Genomic DNA, 11,947 nt, shown 5'->3' with positions numbered 1-11,947 from the left:
GCCCTCGGCTTCACCTAGGGTTTCAAACTTTTTCCCACAGGGAGAAAAAGTCGTAATTTTCACTCTAGATATACAAATAACTATTTTTATGCGCAGTTGTAGAAAAATATCATTACTATGAATTTCGATCGGTTAATTAGTTTTGTGGAGAGTGAGAATAATATTGTTGATATATGATACATAAATGATGGACATAGCCCTCTCCAGACAATTGAATGAACTGGATTCAAGAAGAGGAATTCAGGAGTTCTGTGCTAGCGCCTGTTTTTTTACCAATATTGTGATTTTTTTGACCCAATAATGGACTTTGAAAAACTTAATAGCGGATATTTTTTTTGTGAGTTCAAACAATAAATTATAACTCTGTTGTAGTTGTGACACTGTGTTACTTGTAAATATTTGAAAAACACTTACTTTTGTTGGAGTATTGAGGAATGCATTTCACTCCTGAAGAGGAGCTTCATCAGCCTGACACCAGGGGCGCTTGCTCTTATGGGTTGGACTGTGTGCCCAAAATGTGGGAAAATATTACATTTGATTTGAAGTCAATTTGATCATTTAATAAGTTGGATTTGTCACAGTAAAGGTATTTGAAATTTCGTATTGTTCTAGTGTATTGAGTCTCTGGCTTTTTTGAAGAATGTGTAGGATTTCAATACCTGTTTGTATGTTTTTGTGATTGTGTCCTGTGGCTATTAAATGTTCTGCATATGTAGATTCTGAATTCGAATTTACTGCTTTTATGTGATCATTGTACCTTATTTTGAAGCTACGGCCGGTCTGTCCAATATAGAATTTTGGGCATGTATTACATTTTAGATTATAAATTCCTGTTTTTCAAATTGTGAGCTGTCTATTTTTCGTGTTTTAGTTGGATTTTCAAGTTGTTGTTGGTTCTAAATGCTGTTCTGTATCCTGATTTTTTGAATATGTTTGCTATGGATTGTGATTTTTGATTGAAATAGGTTAGTGTGACATATTTGTTGGGATTTGGGGGTTTCTGTTCCTTGTTTTTCATTTTATGAAGTATTTTGTCTATTACATTGTGCCAGATATTTTATAGTGTTCAATTCTGTCTGGTAATCTTCTTTTGTAAGTGGAATGCTTATCAGTCTATGAATAATGGAGTTAAAGGCAGCAAGTTTGTGTTGTGGTGGATGATTTGATGGTTCATGTATGAGTGTATCTGTCATTGTGGGCTTTCTGAAAATACTAAATCTTGGTTTGTTGTCCTGTTTTGATATTGAGAGGTCCAGAGATCTTAGATGAATTATAGTTTTGTATATATGATTCAGATGTTCAGTATCCTCGAAATTCAACTAGAGACCAACTTCCCATGAACTGAACTTGCTCTCTTATCTTTCAGCCTGCTATGTCTGTTGAACAGAACATCTTCCAAACTATTGCACCTTAGCTATCTCTTGTTCTCCTTGAAACTTTACCTGCTCCTGTGCTAGAATCCCACAATTCCTGTACTATCTGCAATCCACATGGTCCAGTGAGTGCCATCTTGTTCAAAATTGTTCTTCCAAACTCAAATCGGGTCAAATATTCGGAAATTCAGTTTTTCATCAGATAACTTGGAAAGTTTCATAAGATAAGATCATTGGACAGTATTGATAAGTTGGTTTCAATAGAGAATAAATGGGAATAAGTTGGAGAGTTAGATTCAAAAGTAGCTTATCAAATCCGAGGTTTGAGGAGCTTTCCTTTATTTATTCGGTTATATTTTTGAGGGGTCAGCTGTGATGAGTTGATGACTTACGTGAAGCTACAGTACTTGATTAAGAGAATAAGAATTGAGAGGAGAAATGAGAATGAGCAAGAATAAGGAAATATCGATCAATTGATTTTATTCTACTTGAGAATACATTCAGTTCAAATTAGGAAAAGTACATTACATGAATATCGTAGTATGATCGTTAAAACGGTGAGCCACTTACAAAATACAATATTCATTGCGAGAAGAGGAAGAAGAAGTGAAAGAAGTGGAAGAAGAAGAAGAAGAGGAAGAACAACAACAACATTAACACAAAAAACAAAAAAGATGAAGAAGAACAGCTAAAGCAGCAGCATCAACACAAAAAACATAAAACGAAGAAGAAGAAGATGAAGAAGAAGAAGAAGAAGAAGAACAACAACAACAACAGCAACATCAACACAAAATACAAAAGAGATGAAGAAGAAGAAGAGCAACAACAACAACATCAACACAGAAAACGAAGAAGAAGAAGAACAACAACAACAACATCAACACAAAAAACGAAGAAGAAGGAGAAGAAGAAGAACAACAACAACAACATTAACACAAAAAACAAAAAAGATGAAGAAGAACAACTAAAGCAGCAGCATCAACACAAAAAACAAAAGAGATGAAGAAGAAGAAGAAGAAGAACAACAACAACATCAACACAAAAAACAAAAAAAAAACGAAGAAGAAGAAGAAGAAGAAGGAGGAGATGAAGGAGTATGAGGAGAAGAAAAAGACGAGAAAAGACAACGAGCACATCAAAGAAAATCAGAACTAGAAGACCAAAATCGATATAATTATTTTGAACCAGAAAATTCGAATATGGGAACAAATGGAGATGAAAGACCGAGTGAAGAAATAATGAAAAAGATAACTGTAGATGATTTTGAGTGATTGCTGAGGAGTTTAGCTATCGATCTAGGGCAGTTGGATTTTATTTGGGTCACTGGTGCAGCTGCTTGGAAACAACTCAACTCGCTCTCCAAACAAAGCACTGAGTCAGGCAAGTTTTGCATCCGATAGTCGCTACTTTTTTCTAGCTGAAAACTTCTTACTACTATATACTGATATATTCAGTCTATACTTATATATTCAACTATATACAGAGATAGTATACAGTTATAGCTGTCCTGTTTTCATGGCTACGAGTGATATATTTGCAGTTATGCACTCTCCGTTGACGTGCAAAACTAACTTGAAAGTATAACAACTTTTTGCAAATAAACCAGGTTTAGTGGTTTTCGTTTTGTAAGATAGTCTTGTAAGTTTCGTCTTGTAAGTAGACTGATATTGTTCGGAGGGAATAATATTCTTGTTACCTATCTTTACAAGCTTGTGAAATTACTTGATAATTGTAAATTTATAGAAATTCTCTCCAAAGCATCTATTATTTTCATACTGTGATGATGATCTTCCAAGTTTAGTAACACTTTGAATGATTTGATGGATAAGAAATGTGTGTTGATAATCTGGATGGTGATTTGGTGTTACTCAGACCAGAACATGATTTTCTATCAAAATTTGATGATCACCATCTTGTTATATTTTGTAATATCCATTCGACTAGAAAGAATGATCAATTGCTTCTTGGTAGTCATATGTCTAGATTTTATGTAGGCATCACCCTTTGCAGGAAATCAAAAAAAATATAGTGTACAGAAAGTGTAGGCAAAGAGTCTTGAGCTCAGTCTACGAGGGTGAGTTAATTATTATTAATTTTTATCAGGCAATGTGGTGTTATTTATGTTGCAGTACTGAGCAGTCTTTGCTCATTCGAGCTTATATCTTCTTAATCATAATCATGATCCACAATTATAATAATCTTCAATTTTCCTCTTTATTTATTTAAAGCTTTTTATTGTATCAGCCCATATCAATCGAAAATATTCCTAGTGAATCTCAAAGTCGATTCAGGGGTCGACCGGGATCCACCCCATGAATACAGCACGAATCTGAGTAACACGTATCATGAATAGTGTAATATGATCTGACATATTATTTAAAAGTGTTTCCAAAGAATTTCAATTATGAATTCGATGTAATGGAATGGAGAAGCATCAAAGTCACTATAGTGAAGTCCACGTTATAATGACAGTGGAGAAAGATAGGAGAAAATCGTTGCCGATCCTCTGTCCTGTCAATGCCTTCTATAGACGGTAGCTACTACAGGTTTATTAATGTAATATTAACTGTTCATTCTCGTTTGAAATAATCAATTATATCTTATTGAGCAAGAAATTATATTTTTCAATAATTTCATAATTAATATGAAATATTTTGTTGATAGACGATCTAGCAACTGAGCAAAGAGAGAAAGAGATAGCGCTATCCGCTTTGTTGAATAATAGACAAGAATAGCAATACCATTACTAATCAAATTATAACTTGAACCTCACTCCAGTTATCATAAAGCCCACTCATATTCTCATGGGGATTGACTTTTGGACAAATCTGTAATATGTTAAGAATATACATGAATCTATTTTTCAATCGATAGATGAATATTATGGACAAAAGCCGAATCTATATATATTATATAAAAGCGAAATGGCACTCACTCACTGACTGACTGACTCACTCACTCGCAAAACTGAAAATCTACCGGACCAAAAACGTTTAAATTTGGTAGGTATGTTCAGTTGGCATTTTAGAGGCGCACTAAGAAATCTTTTGGCGATATTCTAATTCTAAGGGTGGTTTTTAAGGGTTTAAAGTTCTTTTAGCATGTATATTCTTCTTATTCCAATATCTTAAGATTATAATTGAAATGTCCATACCATATGTTGATATAGAACTATAATCTAGAGAGAGTACCTCTTCGAAACAGTTGTTCTGGTAACTAAATAAAAAATTTTGCCAGGTTGGCATTAAGTTGAGTTGACTTTGTTAGGCTGGGACCAAGTTGAAGATTGAAATGCATTTATCCAGGACCTCCTAAATACCAATTTATACAATTAGCCAAAATTAGCGTTTTCTCAGCTTTTCTGCGTTTCCTCACCTTTTTCAATAATTTATTGATGGAAATATATTTAAAAAAATTCAGTACACAGGTTTAGCTGAGGTGGAAGAATTTTGTTCGCCAAAGATACGCCGATATAGTAACAGGTGTTTTTCGAGATCAAATTGACATAATACGTTCAAATTCGGTACAGTGGTTCCGCTGAGGTCTACATACAGGCGAGCGAAGCGAGCCACTACCTCCGTAAACAAAGCCGTAGTGCGTTCGTGTGACGTCAGCACAGGTAGGGCTCCTTCACCAATTGAAACTCAAGCTGATATTGATCAGCTCAAATCAACGAATTTTTATTGGTGTAGGATCCCTACCTGTGCTGACGTCACACGAATGCACTACGGCTTTGTTTACGGAGGTAGTGAGCGAGCCCGCTGATCTCATTTTTGGACAATCCAGTCGGGGGTCCAGGGGGCGGAGCCCCCTGGCTAGACGGATATGGCGAGCGAAGCGAGCCTGACGGCTAGTAACTAATATATCTAATGAAATGTAACCTTTGGTAAGTGAGCTAACAATTATCACCAATTAGATTTCTACAGAAATAAATATTTTCAACTCTTCTTCGAAAGTGTTCCAAATCTTCCATTCACTCTCCAGTTTATGGACATTGAGCAGTATGTACAGATAGAAATCTCTAATAAATTAATACCTTTATTCAATCAATTGATAGCCTTACGGCTTCAGTTTCGAACTTACTATTACTTTTCACATCCTTTTAGTTTCATCCTTTTTTATACAAAGCAAGTGACGTCATCGGTCGAGCTGACGTGTGAATTGATTACAAACAATTTGACAGAGCCCTTGAAAACAGCATGAAATTGAGCTTTGACACGCGCAGATAATAGGAGATCTGGCAGTCGCCTCCTCTTCGAATGACGTTGATGTTTGCAATTTTTTCCAGCTATCATCACACTCATTAGTCTTCCATTCATCTTCTGTTTGTTTGTCAAGCAACGGGCATGAATGGATGTCAACGAGCCTGTTCTCAGGATATCAATCAATCCCTTGTACAATAAATTAATAATGTTTAAAAGAGTAATAGTCTTAGATGATCATATTTTTCTTAATCTATGGATTTCATAAACTGGATAAACTATGAGTTGTCGAAAACATCCATATCTCCATCCATATGAGCTCACTTACCCAATGTATTTGCACCCCCACTCTAAATTTAATTGTATTACTACTACACCTGCTCTAGAACATGGGTTTCCCATAGTTGAGTGGGTTAATTTCCGAAAAAATGCAATTTATTTATATTTGTAGTAAATTTCATAAATTGTATTTTTAAATATTATGTACATTTTATTGATTAGATTGTTTATTTGTATATTACTGGGAATAAAATTTTTATATATTCTTTGTATATTTTTTGTATATTCATTACTTCCAATTATCCAATCCAGATAAACATCCATATTTATTGAAGGATTTATCAAGCGCTAATATCAGTCAATTAGATCTAACCTGTTACTTTTTTCATGGAGTAAATTATGAAATCAGATGAGTTTTATTCGAATATTGAAGGATTCTGTATACATTTCGAAGACCTTCGAAAGTTATTATTTAACAATCTGTTTTATGAATGGACAATTTAAGTTATATAATTTAAATGATTGACAAGTACATATACCCCTTCGAGAGGAGATCAGTGGCTATAAATGATCTACCCCTGTATCTATCTATCTATCTATCTATTTGACAAACACCAAGCGTATGGACTCCAAAATAAATAAATAAATAAATAAATATATATATTATATATATATATATATATATATTATTAATTCAACAATGACAAAACAACTAAATCATAAAATGATTGGAAACGAAAAAACAGGCTTATAGCCCTTACTATTCCATTCCCGAATTTTGATTGCATATTAGTCCAAAAAGGTTATCATTCTTCAGTAGTTTTATGTATATGACATAAAGTACATTTAGTAGTAGTATATGACGAATAGGATATTATTTCAAGAGAACTGAAGTAAAATATTCGATGTTCATAAACTGATCTACAAGATCTTGTGGTCTTATGCATACCCATTTCTTTTCAAACTGTTTTTAGTTTTGAAATGCTTGTAAGATTATGTTTGAACAATGTAAAATGATGGGAGATATGGATGTACAGTAGAAGGGAGGAGAGAGATGAAGTTAAAGGAGTAGGGGTAGGACAAGGGAGAAAATAGATCGAAAGACGAAAGGAGGAATAAGAAGACAGCAATGATGATGAAGGAGAGGATGTGGACAAAGATGAAGATTTTTTTCATAGCACCTAGTTAAAGACTAATGAGCTATTTTGACTTAAATTGATAAGAATATTGTTTGTGAATGTAAAGTAAAAAGTAAATTCGTATGACTTTTGTTGGTGGGGAGTCCCTTACGGGAAGGTCCCACCGCCTGAATATATAATTTAAGCCGTCAATGGGCCTTACGACTGTCATACTTCAGCCGGGACCGACAGTTTAACGTGCCCATCCGATAACACGGGAGTGATCTGGTTAAAAAACTTTTGGTATTGAGAGGGTTTGAACCCGGGATCTCTATGCTGCTACGCAAGCACTCTATCCACTAGACCACGGATCACTCCTTTGTGAAGGTTAAACCCATTGGTTAAGTCTTCTATATTGGTCAAGGATTAAATTAAAGGTTATTTTTCACATGGAAGGATATTTTGCTAAAGATGAAGATTGAGGAGAAGGAGATTTTCAGGGAGAGTAGTGGCCAAGAGAAGAGGGGAGAAATAGAAGAAGAATATTATGCCTCACTACACGTGCCCTCATTGCGTTGAAGAATTGTAGACGTTTAGTCTATATTTACATGCTACTCTCAAGCTAGTCTGCATCATATCAAGCTAATTGCGGTGTTGTCACTTCAACCTCGACTAACAGGATTGGTTGTTTGGAAATTGGTATTCTATCCTCTATATACTCTACTAATACATTTCACTTTTGTGGAGTATCCATGCCTGTCTAAACAAAAACTCGAATCTAAAAGACCATTTACAACATTAGGTGCTATCATCAAATTGTCATAATGATTCTTGATTCTTTCATAGAATATTAATTCATCTAATCGAAATATAGTTTCCAAGTCGATCTATCTTGTTCATCATTTTCAGTAGCAAAATTCAATTTCTAATTCAATTCTCATTTACATTCATTTGATTCAGTAATCACACAGGAATCTGAGGACAAGCTACAAATTGCAATGCATAGGCTCAACATAATAAGCGAACTTTTTAAAATGAAAATTTCGGCAATCAAAACGAAAATCATGGATTTTAATGGCAAGTGGCCAATACGATCAAAAATAGTATTAGGAGACAGGATTCTGGAGCAGATTTCAAATTTCAAATATTTAGGCTGCGACATCACATATGATTAGAACCAGGATGTCCAAAAAAGATATCAAAATTCCAGCTGGTATGCGGAGCAATCCCTTAAAGGTAGAGCTCGGAAGAACACCTTGATCAAATTTCATAGAGCCATGGCGATACCCACTTTGACTTACGGAAGTGAAGCATGGGTGTTGACAAGGAAGCTTGAATCAAGAATACAGTCAGCAGAGATGCAATTCCTTAGAAAGGATGCACAAGAGAGGATCGGATTCGTAATGAAAATAGAAGAAGAGAATGTGATGTCCAACCAGTGTTGAGTTTGATAAAAACATATAGAAATAAGTGGTCAGATCATGTCCTTGAATGCCTGAAGACTGTTTGCCATTGAATGCCCTACTCCACAAGCCAATAGGCAGAAGAAGTATTGGTAGACCGAGGAAGAGATGGACGCCGGAACAGGCTTGAAAAGCCTAATCCATGACGATGATGATGATGATGATTTACATTCAATGAGTAAATGTTTTTCTCTGTTTAAATTTAGTGCATCCATCTTGCTCATCGTTTTCAGAAACGAAATTAAATTTCCAATTCTATTCTCATTTACATTAAATGAGTAAATTATTTTTTCTCTGTTCAAGAAAGTTGAACCAATAGAAAAAGATTCTGATCTGAGTCTTGCGAGAGAATAAAAACGTCATTATAAACCAGATACTCCCAATACTTAGATAGTTTTAATAGGCTGGACAGTTCAAATAGAGTTGAAAAAGTCAGCAAAAGTTATTCTTCACTCAAATCGTCGACAATGAGCATCATTGAACAAATCTGCAAACTATTTATAATATTGGTACTGTAAGGCAAGAAATTGAATAGTTCTTGTTTGAAATGAAAACGGGTGAGGGTTGGTAGAAATGTGGGTAGAAACAAAAATTAAATAATTTAAAGAAAACCAAGTTGAAGGGTAAGGAGTAAGATAACTAGGAAGATAGTGACTATAGTGAGGTCCACGTTATATAGACATTATTTGATCAACTTTGGTTTTGCTATCCTTGTCTATCATTCGACATAACCGGTGGTACTTTCCTTTTCTAGGTCAACAACGATGCAAATTATGTTTTTGACAGTGTAGAAATATTATTAATTAATGCAGAGAATCGGCATCGCTATTATTCTATCTTTATCCACTGCCATTATAACGTGGACCTCACTATAGAGAGTTAATAGTTGCTAGGCAACAGGAATATCAGTGGTAAGTTGGAGCAAGAGGCAAGTGGAGTTGCAAGTGAAAAAGTGAATGGAGAATTAAGAGGAAAGTAAAAAAGCAAGAGGCAAGTGAAGAAGAAAGAGGCAAATAGTGTGACAAGAGGTAAGTAGAAAGACCTTATAAGAGGCAAGAAGGAACGAAAGTGGAAGAGGCAAGTGGAGAAACAAGAGGCAAGTAGTGACTCTATAAGAGGCAAAAAGATAGGAAAGAAAAGTGACAAGTAGAGAGGAAAGGGGCAATTTGAGTGACCTGATAAAAGGCAAGAAGGAACGCAAGTGGCAAGTGGAAGAGCAGGGTGTCACATGGAAGATAGGAAGAAGGCAAGTGGAAAAGCAAGTAGAAAGGAAGGAGGCAAGTGGAGAGGCAAATAGAGAGGAAGTATGCAAAAAGTGAAGAGACAAGGAGAAATGGAGGAGGCAAAACGTGGAGAGGCAAGTAGGGAGGAGGGATGCAAAAAGTGATTGATGAGGCAAGTAGAAAGGAAGGAGGTCAAAAGTGGAGAGGCAAGTGGAAAGGAAGGAGGCAACTGGAGAGGCAAGTAGAACGGAAGGGTGCAAGAGGAGAGGCAAGTAGGAAGGAGGGATGCAAAAACTCTGGTGATGATGCAAGTAGAAAGGAAAAGGAAGAAGGCGAAAAGTGGAGAGGCAAGTAGAAAGGAAGGAGGCAACTGGAGAGGCAAGTAGAACGGAAGGAAGCAAATGGAGAGGCAAGTAGAAAAGAAAAGGAAGGAGAAAGTGGAGAAGCAAGCAGTTGCTGTGCTGTGATCACTGTAACGTTGCCAGATTTTAACCGCAGACGAGAAGACGAGATATTTGTTGACAAGTGAATGAATGATTTCAGCACTGCAGTAACCAATACATAATGGATCGGGGAGGAGGGTGAATGGTGGAGGGGAAGAGGAAGAAAGTTGGACAGAGGAAGTGAGGCGAAAGGAAGGGGCAGGAGATGGAGAAAGAATCACAGACAAAAGAAGTGGAGGAAGAGGGAGACTGCCGATTTTGGCAACGATCACTCGAATTCGGATTTCTTTCTACTTTTCGTTGTGAGTTTTGAAGATATCGAACAATCTGAATAACAGTAGTTGAATATCTCCATAGTTGGTACCTTAGTTGGCATCTGGTTACACGATGCTAATTTGAAAAAAATCTGGTGTGGAGCACTCACACAACTTTCCTTGCCGTTATGAAAATTATCAACTGACGCTAGTGTTCCCGCGCATCTCAAGTCTACTTTTCTAAGATCTGAGCCAGCTGGAGACAGGACAATACGCTGCAGACACACGAAGTCTGCTATCTCTTTCATAGTGAATGATTCAATAGAATCAACAGTTGCCAACAGTTTGCAATTGAATAATCTTTATTTTCTCGAATTTCGAGCTTATTTTCAATTTTATGTGAAAATGTTACTGAACATTAATCGTAGAGATTTTTATGATCAATTTTCTCCACTTCAAATTTGTTGTTTAAATTGTATCTGAAGCCTGATAATTGAGAATCTAAAATAAAACTTTGCATAGATGATGCAGTGCTCTTGAAATTTTTACAGATATGAGACTTGTGGCAGTTGATAGAGCTTATCAATGACTTTTGTAGGTATGAATTTGATCAAAATCGTTGGAGCCATTTTCGAGAGAATCGCGAAAAACCCTGTTTTTGACAACATTTTCGCCATTTTAGCCGCCATCTTGAATTAAATTTGATCGAAAATGTTCGTGTCGGATCCTTATAGTGTAAGGACCTTGAGTTCAAAATTTCAATTCATTCCTTTAATTGGAAGTGAGATATCGTGTACACAGACGCACATACACTCATACACACACACACACACACACACACACACACACACACACACCACACACACACACAGACACACACACACAGACCAATACCCAAAAACCACTTTTTTGGACTCAGGGGACCTTGAAACGTATAGAAATTTGGAAATTGGGGTACCTTAATTTTTTTCGGAAAGCAATACTTTCCTTACCCATAGTAATAGGGCAAGGAAAGTAAAAATATATTGCTTTAAAAATACTGTTCTATGTTGTAATAAATGAGCTACTTTTAAAAAATCCGACTTGTAGGAATACAGTTTCATGTTGTAGCCAGCATGAAGCCAATAGTATATACATCTTCATATACTCACTTCATATACATCTTCAGCCGTACTGATGAATGTTCTAAGTTGAATTTTAATATGTTGGATGTTGACTAAATTTACAATATTTTGTGTTTACATGAATGATATCATAATAGTTGTACTTCACTATGATGCTTTGAATAATCTTCACAAATTTACTATGGTACTTATATCTTATGAGGAGATTCATACCTTGTCATCAGCATATTAAATTTCATTGAAAAGTTGATTCCAATAAACTTGTAGTAGGAATTTCAAAGAATCACGTATCAACCAACATACATGATAAATAATACTGTAACAGAGTAATAAAAAATCGAGATAATTCATTATTCCACATAATCCTGTATGATACAAGTCTTCATTCTTGAGAATTCTCCAATAGAAAACACCCATCAACACCCTGAATATTATTATTATACTCTTTAATCTAAACTAACACACTGA

Source organism: Nilaparvata lugens, chromosome 1 (genome assembly GCF_014356525.2).
Source record: "Nilaparvata lugens isolate BPH chromosome 1, ASM1435652v1, whole genome shotgun sequence".
NCBI classification, from domain to species: Eukaryota; Metazoa; Arthropoda; class Insecta; order Hemiptera; family Delphacidae; genus Nilaparvata; species Nilaparvata lugens.
The sequence above is the reverse complement of the archived record's forward strand: the minus strand, read 5'-3'. Positions refer to the sequence as shown.